Raw genomic sequence first — 26,335 nt, 5'->3', positions numbered from 1 at the left:
CTTACTCTGGTTTCTCAGTCTGTTTCCTAGTGCCGGTTTGAAGTGCCTGCCGTTTTCACGGTAAAACCAAGTTGGAGCTTGTACCTCCCCATATATATGTATGGAGTGGAGTTTGCAACTGAAAAGAAACTTTGTGTTCCCTTCAAGCTATGTGAAGGACGGCTTTCACACACACTTATCTCTCAGAACTGAGCATGTGGAGAGACGTTCGTTCATCCAGCACAAAGGAAACGGGTTGCAGGAAAAACACTTACTCTGGTTTCTCAGTCTGTTTCCTAGTGCCGGTTTTAAGTGCCTGTCGTTTTCACTGTAAAACCGAGTTGGAGCTTGTACCGCCCCATATATATGTATGGACTGAAGTTTGCAACTGAAAAGAAACTTTGTGTTCCCTTCAAGCTAGGTGAAGGACGGCTTTCACACACACTTTTCTCTCAGAACTGAGAATGTGGAGAGACGTTCGTTCATCCAGCACAAAGCGAGCGGGTTGCAGGAGAAACCCTTACTCTGGTTTCTCAGTCTGTTTCCTTGTGCCGGTTTGAAGTGCCTGCCGTTTTCACTGTAAAACCGTGTTGGAGCTTGTACTTCCCCATATATATGTATGGAGTGGAGTTGGCAACTGAAAAGAAACTTTATGTTCCCTTCAAGCAAGGTGAAAGACGGCTTTCACACACACATGTCTCTCAGAACTGAGCATGTGGAGACACGTTCGTTCATCCAGCACAAAGGGAACGGGTTACAGGAGAAACCCTTACTCTGGATTCTCAGTCTGTTTCCTAGTGCCGGTTTGAAGTGCCTGCCGTTTTCACTGTAAAACCGAGTTGGAGCTTGTACCTCCCCATATATATGTATGGAGCAGTGTTTACAACTGAAAAGAAACTTTGTGTTCCCTTCAAGCTAGTTGAAGTACGGCTTTCACACACACTTATCTCTCAGAACTGAGCATGTGGAGAGACGTTCGTTCATCCAGCACAAAGGGAACGGTTTGCAGGAGAAGCCCTTACTCTGGTTTCTCAGTCTGTTTCCTAGTGCCGGTTTTAAGTGCCTGCCGTTTTCACTGTAAAAACGAGTTGGAGCTTGTAACTCCCCATATATTTGTATGGAGTGGAGTTTGCAACTGGAAACAAACTTTGTGTTCCCTTTAAGCTAGGTGAAAGACGGCTTTCACACACACTTATCTCTCAGAACTGAGCATGTGGAGAGACGTTCGATCGCCAGCACAAAGGGAACGGGTTGCAGGAGAAACCCTTACTCTGGTTTCTCAGTCTGTTTCCTAGTGCCGGTTTAAGTGCCTGCCGTTTTCACTGTAAAACCGAGTTGAAACTTGTACCTCCCCATATATATGTATGGAGTGGAGTTTGCAACTGAAAAGAAACTTTGTGTTACCTTCAAGCTAGGTGAAGAACGGCTTTCACACACACTTATCTCTCAGAACTGAGCATGTGGAGAGACGTTGGTTCATCCAGCACAAAGGGAACGGGTTGCAGGAGAAACCCTTACTCTGGTTTCTCAGTCTGTTTCCTAGTGCCGGTTTGAAGTGCCTGCCGTTTTCAGTGTAAAACCGAGTTGGAGCTGGTACCTCCCCATATATATATATGGAGTGGAGTTTCCAACTGAAAAGAAACGTTGTGTTGCTTTCAAGCTAGGTGAAGGACGGCTTTCACACACACTTATCTCTCAGAACTGAGCATGTGGAGAGACGTTCGTTCATCCAGCCCAAAGGGAACGGGTTGCAGGAAAAACCATTACTCTGTTTTGTCAGTCTTTTTCCTAGTGCCGGTTTGAAGTGCCTGCCGTTTTCACGGTAAAACCGAGTTGGAGCTTGTACCTCCCCATATATATGTATGGAGTGGAGTTTGCAACTGAAAAGAAACTTTGTGTTCCCTTCAAGCTAGGTGAAGGACGGCTTTCACACACACTTATCTCTCAGAACTGAGCATGTGAAGAGACGTTCGTTCATCCAGCACAAAGATAACGGGTTGCAGGAGAAACCCTTACTCTGGTTTCTCAGTCTGTTTCCTAGTGCCGGTTTGAAGTGCCTGCCGTTTTCACTGTAAAACCGAGTTGGGGCTTGTACCTCCCCTTATATATGAATGGAGTGGAGTTTGCAACTGAAAAGAAACTTTGTGTTCCCTTCAAGCTAGTTGAAGTTCGGCTTTCACATGCACTTATCTCTCAGAACTAAGCATGTGGAGAGACGTTCTTTCATCCAGCACAAATGGAACGGGTTGCAGGGGAAACCCTTACTTTGGTTTCTCAGTCTGTTTCCTAGTGCCGGTTTGAAGTGCCTGCCGTTTTCACGGTAAAACAAAGTTGGAGCTTGTACCTCCCCATATATATGTATGGAGTGGAATTTGCAACTGAAAAGAAACTTTGTGTTCCCTTCAAGCTAGTTGAAGGACGGCTTTCACACACACTTATCTCTCAGAACTGAGCATGTGGAGAGACGTTCGTTCATCCAGCACAAAGGGAACGGGTTGCAGGAGAAACCCTTTATCTGGTTTCTCAGTCTGTTTCCTAGTGCCGGTTTGAAGTGCCTGCCGTTTTAACTGTAAAACCGAGATGGAGCTTGTACCTCCCCATATATATGTATGGAGTGGAGTTGGCAACTGAACAGGAACTTTGTGTTCCCTTCAAGCTAGGTGAAGGACGGCTTTCACACACACTTATCTCTCAGAACTGAGCATGTGGAGAGACGTTCGTTCATCCAGCACAAAGGGAACGGTTTGCAGGAGAAGCCCTTACTCTGGTTTCTCAGTCTGTTTCCTAGTGCCGGTTTTAAGTGCCTGCCGTTTTCACTGTAAAAACGAGTTGGAGCTTGTAACTACCCATATATTTGTATGGAGTGGAGTTTGCAACTGGAAACAAACTTTGTGTTCCCTTTAAGCTAGGTGAAGGACGGCTTTCACACACACTTATCTCTCAGAACTGAGCATGAGGAGAGACGTTCGATCGCCAGCACAAAGGGAACGGGTTGCAGGAGAAACCCTTACTGTGGTTTCTCAGTCTGTTTCCTAGTGCCGGTTTGAAGTGCCTGCCGTTTTCACTGTAAAACCGAGTTCGAACTTGTAGCTCCCCATATATATGTATGGAGTGGAGTTTGCAACTGAAAAGAAACTTTGTGTTCCCTTTAAGCTAGGTGAAGGATGGCTTTAACACACAATTATCTCTCAAAACTGAGCATGTGGAGAGAAGTTCGTTCATCGAGCACAAAGGGAACGTGTTGCAGGAGAAACCCTTACTCTGGTTTCTCAGTCTGTTTCGTAGTGCCGGTTTGAAGTGCCTGCCGTTTTCACTGTAAAACCGAGTTGGAGCTTCTACCTCCCCATATATATGTATGGAGTGGAGTTTGCAACTGAAAAGAAACTTTGTGTTCCCTTCAAGCTAGTTGAAGGACGGCTTTCACACACACTTATCTCTCAGAACTGAGCATGTGGAGAGACGTTCGTTCATCCAGCACAAAGGGAACGGGTTGCAGGAGAAACCCTTACTCTGGTTTCTCAGTCTGTTTCCTAGTGCCGGTTTGAAGTGCCTGCCGTTTTCACTGTAAAACCGATTTGGAGCTTGTAACTCCCCATATATATGTATGGAGTGGAGTTTGCAACTGAAAAGAAACTTTGTGTTCCCTTCAAGCTAGGTGAAGGACGGCTTTCACACACACTTATCTCTCAGAACTGAGCTTGTGGAGAGACGTTCGTTCATCCAGCTCAAAGGGAACGGGTTGCAGGAGAAACCTTTACTCTGGTTTCTCAGTCTGTTTCCTAGTGCCGGTTTGAAGTGCCTGCCGTTTTCACTGTAAAACCGAGTTCGAACTTGTAGCTCCCCATATATATGTATGGAGTGGAGTTTGCAACTGAAAAGAAACTTTGTGTTACCTTCAAGCTAGGTGAAGAACGGCTTTCACACACACTTATCTCTCAGAACTGAGCATGTGGAGAGACGTTGGTTCATCCAGCACAAAGGGAACGGGTTGCAGGAGAAACCCTTACTCTGGTTTCTCAGTCTGTTTCCTAGTGCCGGTTTGAAGTGCCTGCCGTTTTCAGTGTAAAACCGAGTTGGAGCTGGTACCTCCCCATATATATATATGGAGTGGAGTTTCCAACTGAAAAGAAACGTTGTGTTGCTTTCAAGCTAGGTGAAGGACGGCTTTCACACACACTTATCTCTCAGAACTGAGCATGTGGAGAGACGTTCGTTCATCCAGCCCAAAGGGAACGGGTTGCAGGAAAAACCATTACTCTGTTTTCTCAGTCTTTTTCCTAGTGCCGGTTTGAAGTGCCTGCCGTTTTCACGGTAAAACCGAGTTGGAGCTTGTACCTCCCCATATATATGTATGGAGTGGAGTTTGCAACTGAAAAGAAACTTTGTGTTCCCTTCAAGCTAGGTGAAGGACGGCTTTCACACACACTTATCTCTCAGAACTGAGCATGTGAAGAGACGTTCGTTCATCCAGCACAAAGATAACGGGTTGCAGGAGAAACCCTTACTCTGGTTTCTCAGTCTGTTTCCTAGTGCCGGTTTGAAGTGCCTGCCGTTTTCACTGTAAAACCGAGTTGGGGCTTGTACCTCCCCTTATATATGAATGGAGTGGAGTTTGCAACTGAAAAGAAACTTTGTGTTCCCTTCAAGCTAGTTGAAGTTCGGCTTTCACATGCACTTATCTCTCAGAACTGAGCATGTGGAGAGACGTTCTTTCATCCAGCACAAATAGAACGGGTTGCAGGGGAAACCCTTACTTTGGTTTCTCAGTCTGTTTCCTAGTGCCGGTTTGAAGTGCCTGCCGTTTTCACGGTAAAACAAAGTTGGAGCTTGTACCTCCCCATATATATGTATGGAGTGGAATTTGCAACTGAAAAGAAACTTTGTGTTCCCTTCAAGCTAGTTGAAGGACGGCTTTCACACACACTTATCTCTCAGAACTGAGCATGTGGAGAGACGTTCGTTCATCCAGCACAAAGGGAACGGGTTGCAGGAGAAACCCTTTATCTGGTTTCTCAGTCTGTTTCCTAGTGCCGGTTTGAAGTGCCTGCCGTTTTAACTGTAAAATCGAGTTGGAGCTTGTACCTCCCCATATATATGTATGGAGTGGAGTTGGCAACTGAACAGGAACTTTGTGTTCCCTTCAAGCTAGGTGAAGGACGGCTTTCACACACACTTATCTCTCAGAACTGAGCATGTGGAGAGACGTTCGTTCATCCAGCACAAAGGGAACGGTTTGCAGGAGAAGCCCTTACTCTGGTTTCTCAGTCTGTTTCCTAGTGCCGGTTTTAAGTGCCTGCCGTTTTCACTGTAAAAACGAGTTGGAGCTTGTAATTACCCATATATTTGTATGGAGTGGAGTTTGCAACTGGAAACAAACTTTGTGTTCCCTTTAAGCTAGGTGAAGGACGGCTTTCACACACACTTATCTCTCAGAACTGAGCATGAGGAGAGACGTTCGATCGCCAGCACAAAGGGAACGGGTTGCAGGAGAAACCCTTACTCTGGTTTCTCAGTCTGTTTCCTAGTGCCGGTTTGAAGTGCCTGCCGTTTTCACTGTAAAACCGAGTTCGAACTTGTAGCTCCCCATATATATGTATGGAGTGGAGTTTGCAACTGAAAAGAAACTTTGTGTTCCCTTTAAGCTAGGTGAAGGATGGCTTTAACACACAATTATCTCTCAAAACTGAGCATGTGGAGAGAAGTTCGTTCATCGAGCACAAAGGGAACGTGTTGCAGGAGAAACCCTTACTCTGGTTTCTCAGTCTGTTTCGTAGTGCCGGTTTGAAGTGCCTGCCGTTTTCACTGTAAAACCGAGTTGGAGCTTCTACCTCCCCATATATATGTATGGAGTGGAGTTTGCAACTGAAAAGAAACTTTGTGTTCCCTTCAAGCTAGTTGAAGGACGGCTTTCACACACACTTATCTCTCAGAACTGAGCATGTGGAGAGACGTTCGTTCATCCAGCACAAAGGGAACGGGTTGCAGGAGAAACCCTTACTCTGGTTTCTCAGTCTGTTTCCTAGTGCCGGTTTGAAGTGCCTGCCGTTTTCACTGTAAAACCGATTTGGAGCTTGTAACTCCCCATATATATGTATGGAGTGGAGTTTGCAACTGAAAAGAAACTTTGTGTTCCCTTCAAGCTAGGTGAAGGACGGCTTTCACACACACTTATCTCTCAGAACTGAGCTTGTGGAGAGACGTTCGTTCATCCAGCTCAAAGGGAACGGGTTGCAGGAGAAACCTTTACTCTGGTTTCTCAGTCTGTTTCCTAGTGCCGGTTTGAAGTGCCTGCCGTTTTCACTGTAAAACCGAGTTCGAACTTGTAGCTCCCCATATATATGTATGGAGTGGAGTTTGCAACTGAAAAGAAACTTTGTGTTCCCTTTAAGCTAGGTGAAGGATGGCTTTAACACACAATTATCTCTCAAAACTGAGCATGTGGAGAGAAGTTCGTTCATCGAGCACAAAGGGAACGTGTTGCAGGAGAAACCCTTACTCTGGTTTCTCAGTCTGTTTCGTAGTGCCGGTTTGAAGTGCCTGCCGTTTTCACTGTAAAACCGAGTTGGAGCTTCTACCTCCCCATATATATGTATGGAGTGGAGTTTGCAACTGAAAAGAAACTTTGTGTTCCCTTCAAGTTAGTTGAAGAACGGCTTTCACACACACTTATCTCTCAGAACTGAGCATGTGGAGAGACGTTCGTTCATCCAGCACAAAGGGAACGGGTTGCAGGAGAAACCCTTACTCTGGTTTCTCAGTCTGTTTCCTAGTGCCGGTTTGAAGTGCCTGCCGTTTTCACTGTAAAACCGAGTTGGTGTTTGTACCTCCCCATATATATGTATAGAGTGGGGTTTGCAACTGAAAAGAAACTTTGGTTCCCTTCAAGCTAGATGAAGGACGGCTTTCACACACAATTATCTCTCAGAACTGAGCATGTGAAGAGACGTTCGTTCATCCAGCAAAAATCGAACGGGTTGCAGGAGAAACCCTTACTCTGGTTTCTCATTCTGTTTCCTAGTGCCGGTTTGAAGTGCCTGCCGTTTTCACTGTAAAACCGAGTTGGGGCTTGTACCTCCCCTTATATATGTATGGAGTGGAGTTTGCAACTGAAAAGAAACTTTGTGTTCCCTTCAAGCTAAGTGAAGTTCGGCTTTCACATGCACTTATCTCTCAGAACTGAGCATGTGGAGAGACGTTCGTTCATCCAGCACTAAGGAAACGGGTTGCAGGAAAAACCCTTACTCTGGTTTCTCAGTCTGTTTCCTAGTGCCGGTTTTAAGTGCCTGCCGTTTTCACTGTATAACCGAGTTGGAGCTTGTACCGCCCCATATATATGTATGAAGTGGAGGTTGCAACTGAAAAGAAACTTTGTGTTCCCTTCAAGCTAGGTGAAGGACGGCTTTCACACACACTTTTCTCTCAGAACTGAGAATGTGGAGAGACGTTCGTTCATCCAGCACAAAGCGAGCGGTTTGCAGGAGAAACCCTTTCTCTGGTTTCTCAGTCTGTTTCCTTGTGCCGGTTTGAAGTGCCTACCGTTTTCACTGTAAAACCGTGTTGGAGCTTGTACTTCCCCATATATATGTATGGAGTGGAGTTTGCAACTGAAAAGAAACCTTATGTTCCCATCAAGCTAGGTGAAGTACGGCTTTCACACACACTTATCTCTCAGAACTGAGCATGTGGAGAGAAGTTAGTTCATCCAGCACAAAGGGAACGGGTTGCAGGAGAAACCCTTACTCTGGTTTCTCAGTCTGTTTCCTAGTGCCGGTTTGAAGTGCCTCCCGTTTTAACTGTAAAACAGAGTTGGAGCTTGTACCTCCGCATATATATGTATGGATTGTTGTTTGCAACTGAAAAGAAACTTTGTGTTCCCTTCAAGCTAGGTGAAGGACGGCTTTCACACACACTTATCTCTCAGAACTGAGCATGTGGAGAGACGTTCGTTCATCCAGCACAAAGCGAACGGGTTGCAGGGAAACACTGACCCTGGTTTCTCAGTGTGTTTCCTAGTGCCGGTTTGAAGTGCCTGCCGATTTCTCTGTAAAACCGAGTTGGAGCTTGTACCTCCCCGTATATATGTATGGAGTGGAGTTTGCAACTGAAAAGAAACTTTGTGTTCCCTTTAAGCTAGGTGAAGGATGGCTTTAACACACAATTATCTCTCAGAACTGAGCATGGGGACAGACGTTCGTTCATCCAGCTCAAAGGGAACGGGTTGCAGGAGAAACCCTTACTCTGGTTTCTCAGTCTGTTTCCTAGTGCCGGTTTGAAGTGCCTGCCGTTTTCACTGTAAAACGGAGTTGAAACTTGTACCTCCCAATATATATGTACGGAGTGGACTTTGCAACTGAAAAGAAACTTTGTGTTCCCTTTAAGCTAGGTGAAGGATGGCTTTAACACACAATTATCTCTCAGAACTGAGCATGTGGAGAGAAGTTCGTTCATCGAGCACAAAGGGAACGTGTTGCAGGAGAAACCCTTACTCTGGTTTCTCAGTCTGTTTCCTAGTGCCGGTTTGAAGTGCCTGCCGTTTTCACTGTAAAACCGAGTTGGAGCTTCTACCTCCCCATATATATGTATGGAGGGGAGTTTGCAACTGAAAAGAAACTTTGTGTTCCCTTCAAGCTAGTTGAAGGACGGTTTCACACACACTTATCTCTCAGAACTGAGCATGTGGAGAGACGTTCGTTCATCCAGCACAAAGGGAACGGGTTGCAGGAGAAACCCTTACTCTGGTTTCTCAGTCTGTTTCCTAGTGCCGGTTTGAAGTGCCTGCCGTTTTCACTGTAAAACCGAGTTGGTGTTTGTACCTCCCGATATATATGTATAGATTGGGGTTTGCAACTGAAAAGAAACTTTGGTTCCCTTCAAGCTAGATGAAGGACGGCTTTCACACACAATTATCTCTCAGAACTGAGCATGTGAAGAGACGTTCGTTCATCCAGCAAAAATCGAACGGGTTGCAGGAGAAACCCTTACTCTGGTTTCTCATTCTGTTTCCTAGTGCCGGTTTGAAGTGCCTGCCGTTTTCACTGTAAAACCGATTTGGAGCTTCTACCTCCCCATATATATGTATGGAGGGGAGTTTGCAACTGAAAAGAAACTTTGTGTTCCCTTCAAGCTAGTTGAAGGACGGTTTCACACACACTTATCTCTCAGAACTGAGCATGTGGAGAGACGTTCGTTCATCCAGCACAAAGGGAACGGGTTGCAGGAGAAACTCTTACTCTGGTTTCTCAGTCTGTTTCCTAGTGCCGGTTTGAAGTGCCTGCCGTTTTCACTGTAAAACCGAGTTGGTGTTTGTACCTCCCCATATATATGTATAGAGTGGGGTTTGCAACTGAAAAGAAACTTTGGTTCCCTTCAAGCTAGATGAAGGACGGCTTTCACACACAATTATCTCTCAGAAATGAGCATGTGAAGAGACGTTCGTTCATCCAGCAAAAATCGAACGGGTTGCAGGAGAAACCCTTACTCTGGTTTCTCATTCTGTTTCCTAGTGCCGGTTTGAAGTGCCTGCCGTTTTCACTGTAAAACCGAGTTGGGGCTTGTACCTCCCCTTATATATGTATGGAGTGGAGTTTGCAACTGAAAAGAAACTTTGTGTTCCCTTCAAGCTAAGTGAAGTTCGGCTTTAACATGCACTTATCTCTCAGAACTGAGCATGTGGAGAGACGTTCGTTCATCCAGCACAAAGGGAACGGCTTGCAGGAGAAACCCTTACTCTGGTTTCTCAGTCTGTTTCCTAGTGCCGGTTTGAAGTGCCTGCCTTTTTCACTGTAAAACCGAGTTGGAGCTTGTACCTCCCCATATATATGTATGGAGTGGAGTTTGCAACTGAAAAAAAACTTTGTGTTCCCTTCAAGCTAGGTTAAGGACGGCTTTCACACACACTTATCTCTCAGAATTGAGCATGTGGAGAGACGTTCGTTCATCCAGCACAAAGGGAACGGGTTGCAGGAGAAACCCTTACTCTGGTTTCTCAGTCTGTTTCCTAGTGCCGGTTTGAAGTGCCTGCCGTTTTCACTGTAAAACCGAGTTGGAGCTTGTACCTCCCCATATATATGTATGCAGTGGAGTTTGCAACTGAAAAGAAACTTTGTGTTCCCTTCAAGCTAGGTGAAGGAAGGCTTTCACACACACTTATCTCTCAGAACTGAGCATGTGGAGAGACGTTCGTTCATCCAGCACTAAGGAAACGGGTTGCAGGAAAAACCCTTACTCTGGTTTCTCAGTCTGTTTCCTAGTGCCGGTTTTAAGTGCCTGCCGTTTTCACTGTAAAACCGAGTTGGAGCTTGTACCGCCCCATATATATGTATGAAGTGGAGGTTGCAACTGAAAATAAACTTTGTGTTCCCTTCAAGCAAGGTGAAGGACGGCTTTCACACACACTTTTCTCTCAGAACTGAGAATGTGGAGAGACGTTCGTTCATCCAGCACAAAGCGAGCGGGTTGCAGGAGAAACCCTTTCTCTGGTTTCTCAGTCTGTTTCCTTGTGCCGGTTTGAAGTGCCTACCGTTTTCACTGTAAAACCGTGTTGGAGCTTGTACTTCCCCATATATATGTATGGAGTGGAGTTTGCAACTGAAAAGAAACTTTATGTTCCCATCAAGCTAGGTGAAGGAAGGCTTTCACACACACTTATCTCTCAGAACTGAGCATGTGGAGAGAAGTTAGTTCATCCAGCACAAAGGGAACGGGTTGCAGGAGAAACCCTTACTCTGGTTTCTCAGTCTGTTTCCTAGTGCCGGTTTGAAGTGCCTCCCGTTTTAACTGTAAAACAGAGTTGGAGCTTGTACCTCCGCATATATATGTATGGATTGTTGTTTGCAACTGAAAAGAAACTTTGTGTTCCCTTCAAGCTAGGTGAAGGACGGCTTTCACACACACTTATCTCTCAGAACTGAGCATGTGGAGAGACGTTCGTTCATCCAGCACAAAGCGAACGGGTTGCAGGAAACACTGACTCTGGTTTCTCAGTGTGTTTCCAGTGCCGGTTTGAAGTGCCTGCCGATTTCACTGTAAAACCGAGTTGGAGCTTGTACCTCCCCGTATATATGTATGGAGTGGAGTTTGCAACTGAAAAGAAACTTTGTGTTCCCTCTAAGCTAGGTGAAGGACGGCTTTCACACACACTTTTCTCTCAGAACTGAGCATGTGGAGAGACGTTCGTTCATCGAGCACAAAGGGAACGGGTTGCAGGAGAAACCCTTACTCTGGTATCTCAGTCTGTTTCCTAGTGACGGTTTGAAGTGCCTGCCGTTTTCAGTGTAAAACCGGGTTGGAGCTTGTACCTCCCCATATATATGTATGGAGTGGAGTTGGCAACTGAAAAGAAACTTTGTGTTCCCTTCAAGCTAGGTGAAAGACGGCTTTCACACACACATATCTCTCAGAACTGAGCATGTGGAGAGACGTTCGTTCATCCAGCACAAAGGGAACGGGTTGCAGGAGAAACCCTTACTCTGGTATCTCAGTCTGTTTCCTAGTGACGGTATGAAGTGCCTGCCGTTTTCAGTGTAAAACCAGGTTGGAGCTTGTACCTCCCCATATATTTGTATGGAGTGGAGTTTGCAACTGGAAACAAACTTTGTGTTCCCTTTAAGCTACGTGAAGGACGGCATTCACACACACTTATCTCTCAGAACTGAGCATGTGGAGAGACGTTCGTTCGCCAGCACAAAGGGAACGGGTTGCAGGAGAAACCCTTACTCTGGTTTCTCAGTCTGTTTCCTAGTGCCGGTTTAAGTGCCTGCCGTTTTCACTGTAAAACCGAGTTACAGCTTGTACCTCCCCATATATATGTATGGAGTGGAGTTTGCAACTGAAAAGAAACTTTGTGTTACCTTCAAGCTAGTTGAAGAACGGCTTTCACACACACTTATCTCTCAGAACTGAGCATGTGGAGAGACGTTCGTTCATCCAGCACAAAGGAAACGGGTTGCAGGAGAAACCCTTACTCTGGTTTCTCAGTCTGTTTCCTAGTGCCGGTTTGAAGTGCCTGCCGTTTTCACTGTAAAACCGAGTTGGAGCTTGTACCTCCCCATATATATATATGGAGTGGAGTTTCCAACTGTAAAGAAACTTTGTGTTTCTTTCAAGCTAGGTGAAGGACGGCTTTCACACACACTTATCTCTCAGAACTGAGCATGTGGAGAGACGTTCGTTCATCCAGCCCAAAGGGAACGGGTTGCAGGAAAAACCATTATTCTGTTTTCTCAGTCTTTTTCCTAGTGCCGGTTTGAAGTGCCTGCCGTTTTCACGGTAAAACCGAGTTGGAGCTTGTACCTCCCCATATATATGTATGGAGTGGAGTTTGCAACTGAAAAGAAACTTTGTGTTCCCTTCAAGCTAGGTGAAGGACGGCTTTCACACACACTTATCTCTCAGAACTGAGCATGTGAAGAGACGTTCGTTCATCCAGCACAAAGGGAACGGGTTGCAGGAGAAACCCTTACTCTGGTTTCTCAGTCTGTTTCCTAGTGCCGGTTGAAGTGCCTGCTGTTTTCACTGTAAAACCGAGTTGGGGCTTGTACCTCCCCTTATATATGTATGGAGTGGAGTTTGCAACTGAAAAGAAACTTTATGTTCCCTTCAAGCTAGGTGAAGTACGGCTTTCACACACAATTATCTCTCAGAACTGAGCATGTGGAGAGAAGTTCGTTCATCCAGCACAAAGGGAACGGGTTGCAGGAGAAACCCTTACTCTGGTTTCTCAGTCTGTTTCCTAGTGCCGGTTTGAAGTGCCTGCCGTTTTAACTGTAAAACAGAGTTGGAGCTTGTACCTCCGCATATATATGTATGGAGTGTTGTTTGCAACTGAAAAGAAACTTTGTGTTCCCTTCAAGCTAGGTGAAGGACGGCTTTCACACACACTTATCTCTCAGAACTGAGCATGTGGAGAGACGTTCGTTCATCCAGCACAAATGGAACGGGTTGCAGGGAAACACTGACTCTGGTTTCTCAGTCTGTTTCCTAGTGCCGGTTTGTAGTGCCTGCCGATTTCACTGTAAAACCGAGTTGGAGCTTGTACGTCCCCATATATATGTATGGAGTGGAGTTTGCAACTGAAAAGAAACTTTGTGTTCCCTTCAAGCTAGGTGAAGGACGGCTTTCACACACACTTTACTCTCAGAACTGAGCATGTGGAGACACGTTCGTTCATCCAGCACAAATGGAACGGGTTACAGGAGAAACCTTTACTCTGGATTCTCAGTCTGTTTCCTAGTGCCGGTTTGAAGTGCCTGCCGTTTTCACTGTAAAACCGAGTTGGAGCTTGTACTTCCCCATATATATGTATGGAGAGGGGTTTACAACTGAAAAGAAACTTTGTGTTCCCTTCAAGCTGGGTGAAGGTCGGCTTTCACACACACATATCTCTTAGAACTGAGCATGTGGAGAGACGTTCGTTCATCCAGCACAAAGGGAACGGGTTGCAGGAGAAACCCTTACTCTGGTTTCTCAGTCTGTTTCCTAGTGCCGGTTTTAAGTGCCTGCCGTTTTTACTGTAAAACCGAGTTGGAGCTTGTACCTCCCCATATATATGTATGGAGTGGAGTTTGCAACTGAAAAGAAACTTTGTGTTCCCTTCAAGCTAGGTGAAGGACGGCTTTCACACACACTGATCTCTAAGAACTGAGCATGTGGAGAGACGTTCGTTCATCCAGCAAAAATGGAACGGTTTGCTGGAAAAACACTGACTCTAGTTTCTCAGTCTGTTTCCTAGTTCCGGTTTGAAGTGCCTGACTTTTTCACTGTAAAACCGTGTTGGAGCTTGTACCTCCCCATATATATTTATGGAGTGGGGTTTGCAACTGAAAAGAAACTTTGTGTTCCCTTCAAGCTAGGTGAAGGACGGCTTTCACACACACATATCTCTCAGAAGTGAGCATGTGGAGACACGTTCGTTCATCCAGCACAAATGGAACGGGTTACAGGAGAAACCTTTACTCTGGATTCTCAGTCTGTTTCCTAGTGCCGGTTTGAAGTGCCTGCCGTTTTTACTGTAAAACCGAGTTGGAGCTTGTACCTCCCCATATAAATGTATGGAGTGGGGTTTGCAACTGAAAAGAAACTTTGTGTTCCCTTCAAGCTAGGTGAAGGACGGCTTTCACACACACTTATCTCTCAGAACTGAGCATGTGGAGAGACGTTCGTTCATCCAGCACAAAAGGAACGGGTTGCAGGGGAAACACTTACTCTGGTTTCTCAGTCTGTTTCCTAGTGCCGGATTGAAGTGCCTACCGTTTTCACTGTAAAACCGAGTTGGCGCTTGTACCTCCCCATATATATGTATGGAGTGGATTTTGCAACTGAAAAGAAACTTTGTGTTCCCTTCAAGCTAGGTGAAGGACGGCTTTCACACACACTTATCTCTCAGAAATGAGCATGTGGAGAGACGTTCGTTCATCCAGCACAAAGGGAACGGTTTGCAGGAGAAGCCCTTACTCTGGTTTCTCAGTCTGTTTCCTAGTGCCGGTTTTAAGTGCCTGCCGTTTTCACTGTAAAAACGAGTTGGAGCTTGTAACTCCCCATATATTTGTATGGAGTGGGGTTAGCAACTGAAAAGAAACTTTGTGTTCCCTTCAAGCTAGGTGAAGGACGGCTTTCACACACACTTATCTCTCAGAACTGAGCATGTGGAGAGACGTTCGTTCACCCAGCAAAAAGGGAACGGTTTGCTGGAAAAACACTGACTCTGGTTTCTCAGTCTGTTTCCTAGTGCTGGTTTGAAGTGCCTGCCGTTTTCACTGTAAAACCGTTTTGGAGCTTGTACCTCCCCATATATATGTATGGAGTGGCGTTTGCAACTGAAAAGAAACTTTATGTTCCCTTCAAGCTAGGTGAAGTACGGCTTTCACACACACTTATCTCTCAGAACTGAGCATGTGGAGAGAAGTTCGTTCATCCAGCATAAAGGGAACGGGTTGCAGGAGAAACCATTACTCTGGTTTCTCAGTCTGTTTCCTAGTGCCGGTTTGAAGTGCCTGCCGTTTTAACTGTAAAACATAGTTGGAGCTTCTACCTCCGCATATATATGTATGGAGTGGAGGTTGCAACTGAAAAGAAACTTTGTGTTCCCTTCAAGCTAGGTGAAGGACGGCTTTCACACACACTTATCTCTCAGAACTGAGCATGTGGAGAGACGTTCGTTCATCCAGCACAAAGGGAACGGGTTGCAGGAGAAACCCTTACTCTGGTTTCTCAGTCTGTTTCCTAGTGCCGGTTTGAAGTGCCTGCCGTTTTCACTGTAAAACCGAGTTGGAGCTTGTACCTCCCCATATATATGTATGGAGTGGGGTTGGCAACTGAAAAGAAACTTTGTGTTCCCTTCAAGCTAGGTGAAGGACGGCTTTCACACACACTTATCTCTCAGAACTGAGCATGTGGAGAGACGTTCGTTCATCCAGCACAAAGGGAACGGGTTGCAGGAGAAACCCTTACTCTGGTTTCTCAGTCTGTTTCCTTGTGCCCTTTTGAAGTGCCTGCCGTTTTCACTGTAAAACCGAGTTGGAGCTTGTACCTCCCCATATATATGTATGGAGTGGGATTTGCAACTGAAAAGAAACTTTGTGTTCCCTTTAAGCTAGGTGAAGTACGGCTTTCACACACACTTTTCTCTCAGAACTGAGCACGTGGAGAGACGTTCGTTCATCCAGCACAAATGGAACGGGTTGCAGGAGGAACACTGACTCTGGTTTCTCAGTCTGTTTCCTAGTGCCGGATTGAAGTGCCTGCCGTTTTCACTGTAAAACCGAGTTGGCGCTTGTACCTCCCCATATATATGTATGGAGTGGAGTTTGCAACTGAAAAGAAACTTTGTGTTCCCTTCAAGCTAGGTGAAGGACGGCTTTCACACACACTTATCTCTCAGAACTGAGCATGTGGAGAGACGTTCTTTCATCCAGCACAAAGGGAACGGTTTGCAGGAGAAGCCCTTACTCTGGTTTCTCAGTCTGTTTCCTAGTGCCGGTTTTAAGTGCCTGCCGTTTTCACTGTAAAAACGAGTTGGAGCTTGTAACTCCCCATATATTTGTATGGAGTGGGGTTAGCAACTGAAAAGAAACTTTGTGTTCCCTTCAAGCTAGGTGAAGGACGGCTTTCACACACACTTATCTCTCAGAACTGAGCATGTGGAGAGACGTTCGTTCACCCAGCAAAAAGGGAACGGTTTGCTGGAAAAACACTGACTCTGGTTTCTCAGTCTGTTTCCTAGTGCTGGTTTGAAGTGCCTGCCGTTTTCACTGTAAAACCGTTTTGGAGCTTGTACCTCCCCATATATATGTATGGAGTGGCGTTTGCAACTGAAAAGAAACTTTATGTTCCCTTCAAGCTAGGTGAAGTACGGCTTTCACACACACTTATCTCTCAGAACTGAGCATGTGGAGAGAAGTTCGTTCATCCAGCATAAAGGGAACGGGTTGCAGGAGAAACCATTACTCTGGTTTCTCAGTCTGTTTCCTAGTGCCGGTTTGAAGTGCCTGCCGTTTTAACTGTAAAACATAGTTGGAGCTTGTACCTCCGCATATATATGTATGGAGTGGAGGTTGCAACTGAAAAGAAACTTTGTGTTCCCTTCAAGCTAGGTGAAGGACGGCTTTCACACACACTTATCTCTCAGAACTGAGCATGTGGAGAGACGTTCGTTCATCCAGCACAAAGGGAACGGGTTCCAGGAGAAACCCTTACTCTGGTTTCTCAGTCTGTTTCCTAGTGCCGGATTGAAGTGCCTGCCGTTTTCACTGTAAAACCGAGTTGGAGCTTGTACCTCCCCATATATATGTATGGAGTGGGGTTGGCAACTGAAAAGAAACTTTGTGTTCCCTTCAAGCTAGGTGAAGGACGGCTTTCACACACACTTATCTCTCAGAACTGAGCATGTGGAGAGACGTTCGTTCATCCAGCACAAAGGGAACGGGTTGCAGGAGAAACCCTTACTCTGGTTTCTCAGTCTGTTTCCTAGTGCCCTTTTGAAGTGCCTGCCGTTTTCACTGTAAAACCGAGTTGGAGCTTGTACCTCCCCATATATATGTATGGAGTGGGATTTGCAACTGAAAAGAAACTTTGTGTTCCCTTTAAGCTAGGTGAAGTACGGCTTTCACACACACTTATCTCTCAGAACTGAGCACGTGGAGAGACGTTCGTTCATCCAGCACAAATGGAACGGGTTGCAGGAGGAACACTGACTCTGGTTTCTCAGTCTGTTTCCTAGTGCCGGATTGAAGTGCCTGCCGTTTTCACTGTAAAACCGAGTTGGCGCTTGTACCTCCCCATATATATGTATGGAGTGGAGTTTGCAACTGAAAAGAAACTTTGTGTTCCCTTCAAGCTAGGTGAAGGACGGCTTTCACACACACTTATCTCTCAGAACTGAGCATGTGGAGAGACGTTCTTCCATCCAGCACAAAGGGAACGGTTTGCAGGAGAAGCCCTTACTCTGGTTTCTCAGTCTGTTTCCTAGTGCCGGTTTTAAGTGCCTGCCGTTTTCACTGTAAAAACGAGTTGGAGCTTGTAACTCCCCATATATATGTATGGAGTGGGGTTAGCAACTGAAAAGAAACTTTGTGTTCCCTTCAAGCTAGGTGAAGGACGGCTTTCACACACACTTATCTCTCAGAACTGAGCATGTGGAGAGACGTTCGTTCATCCAGCAAAAAGGGAACGGTTTGCTGGAAAAACACTGACTCTGGTTTCTCAGTCTGTTTCCTAGTGCCGGTTTGAAGTGCCTGACGTTTTCACTGTAAAATCGTGTTGGAGCTTGTACCTCCCCATATATATGTATGGAGTGGAGTTGGCAACTGAAAAGAAACTTTGTGTTCCCTTCAAGCTAGGTGAAGGACGGCTTTCACACACACTTATCTCTCAGAACTGAGCATGTGAAGAGACGTTCTTTCATCCAGCAAAAAGCGAGCGGGTTGCAGGAGAAACCCTTACTCTGGTTTCTCAGTCTGTTTCCTTGTGCCGGTTTGAAGTGCCTGCCGTTTTCACTGTAAAACCGTGTTGGAGCTTGTACCTCCCCATATATATGTATGGAGTGGAGTTTGCAACTGAAAAGAAACTTTATGTTCCCTTCAAGCTAGGTGAAGTACGGCTTTCACACACACTTATCTCTCAGAACTGAGCATGTATAGAGAAGTTCGTTCATCCAGCACAAAGGGAACGGGTTGCAGGAGAAACCCTTACTCTGATTTCTCAGTCTGTTGCCTAGTGCCGGTTTGAAGTGCCTGCCATTTTAACTGTAAAACAGAGTTGGAGCTTGTACCTCCGCATATATATGTATGGACTGGAGGTTGCAACTGAAAAGAAACTTTGTGTTCCCTTCAAGCTAGGTGAAGGACGGCTTTCACACACACTTATCTCTCAGAACTGAGCATGTGGAGAGACGTTCGTTCATCCAGCACAAAGGGAACGGGTTGCAGTAGAAACCCTTACTCTGGTTTCTCAGTCTGTTTCCTAGTGCCGGTTTGAAGTGCCTGCCGTTTTCACTGTAAAACCGAGTTGGAGCTTGTACCTCCCCATATATATGTATGGAGTGGAGTTTGCAACTGAAAAGAAACTTTGTGTTCCCTTCAAGCTAGGTGAAGGACGGCTTTCACACACACTTATCTCTCAGAACTGAGCATGTGGAGACACGTTCGTTCATCCAGCACAAAGGGATCGGGTTGCAGGTCAACAGTGACTCTGGTTTCTCAGTCTGTTTCCTAGTGCCGGTTTGAAGTGCCTGCCGTTTTCACTGTAAAACCGAGTTGGAGCTTGTACCTAACCATATATATGTATGGAGTGGAGTTTGCAACTGAAAAGAAACTTTGTGTTCCCTTCAAGCTAGGTGAAGGACGGTTTTCACACACACTTATCTCTCAGAACTGAGCATGTGGAGAGACGTTCGTTCATCCAACAAAAAGGGAACGGTTTGCTGGAAAAACACTGACTCTGGTTTCTCAGTCTGTTTCCTAGTGCCGGTTTGAAGTGCCTGCCGTTTTCACTGTAAAACCGTGTTGGAGCTTGTACTTCCCCATATATATGTATGGAGTGGAGTTTGCAACTGAAAAGAAACTTTGTGTTCCCTTCAAGCTAGGTGAAGGACGGCTTTCACACACACTTTTCTCTCAAAACTGAGCATGTGGAGAGACGTTCGTTCATCCAGCACAAAGCGAGCGGGTTGCAGGAGAAACCCTTACTCTGGTTTCTCAGTCTGTTTCCTTGTGCCGGTTTGAAGTGCCTGCCGTTTTCACTGTAAAACCGTGTTGGAGCTTGTACCTCCCCATATATATGTATGGAGTGGAGTTTGCAACTGAAAAGAAACTTTATGTTCCCTTCAAGCTAGGTGAAGTACGGCTTTTACACACACTTATCTCTCAGAACTGAGCATGTGGAAAGAAGTTCGTTCATCCAGCAAAAAGGGAACGGTTTGCTGGAAAAACACTGACTCTGGTTTCTCAGTCTGTTTCCTAGTGCCGGTTTGAAGTGCCTGCCGTTTTCACTGTAAAACCGTGTTGGAGCTTGTACCTCCCCATATATATGTATGGAGTGGAGTTTGCAACTGAAAAGAAACTTTGTGTTCCCTTCAAGCTAGGTGAAGGACGGCTTTCACACACAATTTTCTCTCAGAAATGAGCATGTGGAGAGACGTTCGTTCATCCAGCACAAAGCGAGCGGGTTGCAGGAGAAACCCATACTCTGGTTTCTCAGTCTGTTTCCTTGTGCCGGTTTGAAGTGCCTGCCGTTTTCACTGTAAAACCGTGTTGGAGCTTTTACCTCCCCATATATATGTATGGAGCGGGGTTTACAACTGAAAAGAAACTTTGTGTTCCCTTCAAGCTGGGTGAAGGACGGCTTTCACACACACTTATCTGTCAGAACTGAGCATGTGGAGAGACGTTCGTTCATCCAGCACAAAGGGAACGGGTTGCAGGAGAAACCCTTACTCTGGTTTCTCAGTCTGTTTCCTAGTGCCGGTTTGAAGTGCCTGCCGTTTTTACTGTAAAACCGAGTTGGAGCTTGTACCTACCCATATAAATATATGGAGTGGGGTTTGCAACTGAAAAGAAACTTTGTGTTCCCTTCAAGCTAGGTGAAGGACGGCTTTCACACACACTTATCTCTCAGAACTGAGCATGTGGAGAGACGTTCGTTCATCCAGCACAAAGGGAACGGGTTGCAGGAGAAACCCTGTCTCTTGTTTCTCAGTCTGTTTCCTAGTGCCGGTTTGAAGTGCCTGCCGTTTTCACGGTAAAACCAAGTTGGTGCTTGTACCTCCCCATATATATGTATGGAGTGGAGTTTGCAACTGAAAAGAAACTTTGTGTTCCCTTCAAGCTAGGTGAAGGACGGCTTTCACACACACTTATCTCTCAGAACTGAGCATGTGGAGAGACGTTCGTTCATCCAGCACAAAGGAAACGGGTTGCAGGAAAAACCCTTACTCTGGTTTCTCAGTCTGTTTCCTAGTGCCGGTTTTAAGTGCCTGCCGTTTTCACTGTAAAACCGAGTTGGAGCTTGTACCTCCCCATATATATGTATGGAGCAGGGTTTACAACTGAAAAGAAACTTTGTGTTCCCTTCAAGCTAGGTGAAGTACGGCTTTCACACACACTTATCTCTCAGAACTGACCATGTGGAGAGACGTTCGTTCATCCAGCACAAAGGGAACGGTTTGCAGGAGAAGCCCTTACTCTGGTTTCTCAGTCTGTTTCCTAGTGCCGGTTTTAAGTGCCTGCCGTTTTCACTGTAAAAACGAGTTGGAGCTTGAAACTCCCCATATATTTGTATGGAGTGGAGTTTGCAACTGGAAACAAACTTTGTTTTCCCTTTAAGCTAGGTGAAGGACGGCTTTCACACACACTTATCTCTCAGAACTGAGCATGTGGAGAGACGTTCGTTCGCCAGCACAAAGGGAACGGGTTGCAGGAGAAACCCTTACTCTGGTTTCTCAGTCTGTTTCCTAGTGCCGGTTTAAGTGCCTGCCGTTTTCACTGTAAAACCGAGTTGCAGCTTGTACCTCCCCATATATATATATATGGAGTGGAGTTTCCAACTGTAAAGAAACTTTGTGTTTCTTTCAAGCTAGGTGAAGGACGGCTTTCACACACACTTATCTCTCAGAACTGAGCATGTGGAGAGACGTTCGTTCATCCAGCCCAAAGGTAATGGGTTGCAGGAAAAACCATTACTCTGCTTTCTCAGTCTTTTTCCTAGTGCCGGTTTGAAGTGCCTGCCGTTTTCACGGTAAAACCGAGTTGGAGCTTGTACCTCCCCATATATATGTATGGAGTGGAGTTTGCAACTGAAAAGAAACTTTGTGTTCCCTTCAAGCTAGGTGAAGGACGGCTTTCACACACACTTATCTCTCAGAACTGAGCATGTGAAGAGACGTTCGTTCATCCAGCACAAAGGGAACGGGTTGCAGGAGAAACCTTTACTCTGGTTTCTCAGTCAGTTTCCTAGTGCCAGTTGAAGTGCCTGCCGTTTTCATTGTAAAACCGAGTTGGGGCTTGTACCTCCCCTTTTATATGTATGGAGTGGAGTTTGCAACTGAAAAGAAACTTTGTGTTCCCTTCAAGCTAGTTGAAGTTCGGCTTTCACATGCACTTATCTCTCAGAACTGAGCATGTGGAGAGACGTTCGTTCATTCAGCAAAAAGGAACGGTTTGCTGGAAAAAAACTGACTCTGGTTTCTCAGTCTGTTTCCTAGTGCCGGTTTGAATTGCCTGCCGTTTTCACTGTAAAACCGTGTTGGAGCTTGTACCTCCCCATATATATGTATGGAGTGGAGTTTGCAACTGAAAAGAAACATTGTGTTCCCTTTAAGCTAGGTGAAGGACGGCTTTCACACACACTTTTCTCTCAGAACTGAGCATGTGGAGAGACGTTCGTTCATCCAGCACAAAGGGAACGGGTTGCAGGGAAACACTGACTCTGGTTTCTCAGTCTGTTTCCTAGTGCCGGTTTGAAGTGCCTGCCGTTTTCAGTGTAAAACCGAGTTGGAGCTTGTACCTCCCCATATATATGTATGGAGTGGAGTTGGCAACTGAAAAGAAACTTTGTGTTCCCTTCAAGCTAGGTGAAAGACGGCTTTCACACACACTTTTCTCTCAGAACTGAGCATGTGGAGACACGTTCGTTCATCCAGCACAAATGGAACGGGTTACAGGAGAAACATTTACTCTGGATTCTCAGTCTGTTTCCTAGTGCCGGTTTGAAGTGCCTGCCGTTTTCACTGTAAAACCGAGTTGGAGCTTGTACCTCCCCATCTATATGTATGGAGCGGGGTTTACAACTGAAAAGAAACTTTGTGTTCCCTTCAAGCTGAATGAAGGACGGCTTTCACACACACATATCTCTCAGAACTGAGCATGTGGAGAGACGTTCGTTCATCCAGCAGAAAGGGAACGGGTTGCAGGAGAAACCCTTACTCTGGTTTCTCAGTCTGTTTCCTAGTGCCGGTTTGAAGTGCCTGCCGTTTTTACTGTAAAACCGAGTTGGAGCTTGTACCTACCCATATATATGTATGGAGTGGAGTTTGCAACTGAAAAGAAACTTTGTGTTCCCTTCAAGCTAGGTGAAGGACGGCTTTCACACACACTTATCTCTCAGAACTGAGCATGTGAAGAGACGTTCGTTCATCCAGCACAAAGGGAACGGTTTGCAGGAGAAACCCTTACTCTGGTTTCTCAGTCTGTTTCCTAGTGCCGGTTGAAGTGCCTGCCGTTTTCACTGTAAAACCGAGTTGGGGCTTGTACCTCCCCTTATATATGTATGAAGTGGAGTTTGCAACTGAAAAGAAACTTTGTGTTCCCTTCAAGCTAGTTGAAGTTCGGCTTTCACATGCACTTATCTCTCAGAACTGAGCATGTGGAGAGACGTTCGTTCATTCAGCAAAAAGGAACGGTTTGCTGGAAAAACACTGACTCTGGTTTCTCAGTCTGTTTCCTAGTGCCGGTTTGAAGTGCCTGCCGTTTTCACTGTAAAACCGTGTTGGAGCTTGTACCTCCCCATATATATGTATGGAGTGGAGTTTGCAACTGAAAAGAAACTTTGTGTTCCCTTCAAGCTAGGTGAAGGATGGCTTTCACACACACTTTTCTCTCAGAACTGAGCATGTGGAGAGACGTTCGTTCATCCAGCACAAAGCGAGCGGGTTGCAGGAGAAACCCTTACTCTGGTTTCTCAGTCTGTTTCCTAGTGCCGGTTTGAAGTGCCTGCCGTTTTCACTGTAAAACAGAGTTGGAGCTTGTACCTCCGCATATATATGTATGGAGTGTTGTTTGCAACTGAAAAGAAACTTTGTGTTCCCTTCAAGCTAGGTGAAGGACGGCTTTCACACACACTTATCTCTCAGAACTGAGCATGTGGAGAGACGTTCGTTCATCCAGCACAAAGGGAACGGGTTGCAGGGAAACACTGACTCTGGTTTCTCAGTCTGTTTCCTAGTGCCCGTTTGTAGTGCCTGCCGATTTCACTGTAAAACCGAGTTGGAGCTTGTACCCCCCCATATATATGTATGGAGTGGAGTTTGCAACTGAAAAGAAACTTTGTGTTCCCTTCAAGCTAGGTGAAGGACGGCTTTCACACACACTTATCTCTCAGAACTGAGCATGTGGAGAGACGATCGTTCATCCAGCACAAAGGGAACGGTTTGCAGGAGAAGCCCTTACTCTGGTTTCTCAGTCTGTTTCCTAGTGTCGGTTTTAAGTGCCTGCCGTTTTCACTGTAAAAACGAGTTGGAGCTTGAAACTCCCCATATATATGTATGGAGTGGGGTTAGCAACTGAAAAGAAACTTTGTGTTCCCTTCAAGCTAGTTGAAGGACGGCTTTCACACACACTTATCTCTCAGAACTGAGCATGTGGAGAGACGTTCGTTCATCCAGCAAAAAGGGAACGGTTTGCTGTAAAAACACTGACTCTGGTTTCTCAGTCTGTTTCCTAGTGCCGGTTTGAAGTGCCTGCCGTTTTCACTGTAAAACCGTGTTGGAGCTTGTACCTCCCCATATATATGTATGGAGTGGAGTTTGCAACTGAAAAGAAAATTTGTGTTCCCTTCAAGCTAGGTGAAGGACGGCTTTCACACACAATTATCTCTCAGAACTGAGCATGTGGAGAGACGTTCGTTCATCCAGCACAAAGCGAGCGGGTTGCAGGAGAAACCCTTACTCTGGTTTCTCAGTCTGTTTCCTTGTGCCGGTTTGAAGTGCCTGCCGTTTTCACTGTAAAACCGTGTTGGAGCTTGTACCTCCCCATATATATGTATGGAGTGGAGTTTGCAACTGAAAAGAAACTTTATGTTCCCTTCAAGCTAGGTGAAGTACGGCTTTCACACACACTTATCTCTCAGAAATGAGCATGTGGAGAGAAGTTCGTTCATCCAGCACAAAGGGAACGGGTTCCAGGAGAAACCCTTACTCTGGTTTCTCAGTCTGTTTCCTAGTGCCGGTTTGAAGTGCCTTCCTTTTTAAATGTAAAACAGAGTTGGAGCTTGTACCTCCGCATATATATGTATGGAGTGGAGGTTGCAACTGAAAAGAAACTTTGTGTTCCCTTCAAGCTAGTTGAAGGACGGCTTTCACACACACTTATCTCTCAGAACTGAGCATGTGGAGAGACGTTCGTTCATCCATCACAAAGGGAACGGGTTGCAGTAGAAACCCTTACTTTGGTTTCTCAGTCTGTTTCCTAGTGCCGGTTTGAAGTGCCTGCCGTTTTCACTGTAAAACCGAGTTGGAGCTTGTACCTCCCCATATATATGTATGGAGTGGAGTTTGCAACTGAAAAGAAACTTTGTGTTCCCTTCAAGCTAGGTGAAGGACGGCTTTCACACACACTTATCTCTCAGAACTGAGCATGTGGAGACACGTTCGTTCATCCAGCACAAAGGGAACGGGTTGCAGGAGAAATCCTTACTCTTGTTTCTCAGTCTGTTTCCTAGTGCCGGTTTGAAGTGCCTGCCGTTTTCACTGTAAACCTAGTTGGCGCTTGTACCTCCCCATATATATGTATGGAGTGGAGTTTGCAACTGAAAAGAAACTTTGTGTTCCCTTTAAGCTAGGTGAAGGATGGCTTTCACACACAATTATCTCTCAGAACTCAGCATGTGGAGAGAAGTTCGTTCATCGAGCACAAATGGAACGTGTTGCAGGAGAAACCCTTACTCTGGTTTCTCAGTCTATTTCCTAGTGCCAGATTGAAGTGCCCGCCGTTTTCACTGTAAAACGGAGTTGGCGCTTGTACCTCCCCATATATATGTATGGAGTGGAGTTTGCAACTGAAAAGAAACTTTGTGTTCCCTACAACTAGGTGAAGGACGGCTTTCACACACACTTATCTCTCAGAACTGAGCATGTGGAGAGACGTTCGTTCATCCAGCAAAAAGGGAACGGGTTGCAGGAGAAACCCTTACTCTGGTTTCTCAGTCTGATCCTAGTGCCGGTTTGAAGTGCCTGCCATTTTTACTGTAAAACCGAGTTGGAGCTTGTACCTCCCCATATAAATGTATGGAGTGGGGTTTGCAACTGAAAAGAAACTTTGTGTTCCCTTCAAGCTAGGTGAAGGACGGCTTTCACACACACTTATCTCTCAGAACTGAGCATGTGGAGAGACGTTCGTTCATCCAGCACAAAGGGAACGGGTTGCAGGAGAAACCCTTACTCTTGTTTCTCAGTGTGTTTCCTAGTGCCGGTTTGAAGTGCCTGCCGTTTTCACTGTAAAACCGAGTTGGAGCTTGTACCTCCCCATATATATGTATGGAGTGGGGTTTGCAACTGAAAAGAAACTTTGTGTTCCCTTTAACCTAGGTGAAGGATGGCTTTCACACACAATTATCTCTCAGAACTCAGCATGTGGGGAGAAGTTCGTTCATCGAGCACAAATGGAACGTGTTGCAGGAGAAACCATTACTCTGGTTTCTCAGTCTGTTTCCTAGTGCCCTTTTGAAGTGCCTGCCGTTTTCACTGTAAAACCGAGTTGGAGCTTGTACCTCCCCATATATATGTATGGAGTGGGGTTTGCAACTGAAAAGAAACTTTGTGTTCCCTTTAAGCTAGGTGAAGTACGGCTTTCACACACACTTATCTCTCAGAACTGAGCATGTGGAGATACGTTCGTTCATCCAGCACAAAAGGAACGGGTTGCAGGGGAAACCCTTACTCTGGTTTCTCAGACTGTTTCCTAGTGCCGGTTTGAAGTGCCTGCCGTTTTCACTGTAAAACCGTGTTGGAGCTTGTACTTCCCCATATATATGTATGGAGTGGAGTTTGCAACTGAAAAGAAACTTTGTGTTCCCTTCAAGCTAGGTGAAGGACCGCTTTCACACACACTTTTCTCTCAAAACTGAGCATGTGGAGAGACGTTCGTTCATC

Source organism: Vicugna pacos, chromosome 16 (assembly GCF_048564905.1).
Source record: "Vicugna pacos chromosome 16, VicPac4, whole genome shotgun sequence".
Classification (NCBI taxonomy): domain Eukaryota; kingdom Metazoa; phylum Chordata; class Mammalia; order Artiodactyla; family Camelidae; genus Vicugna; species Vicugna pacos.
Note: the sequence above shows the minus strand (reverse complement) of the source record.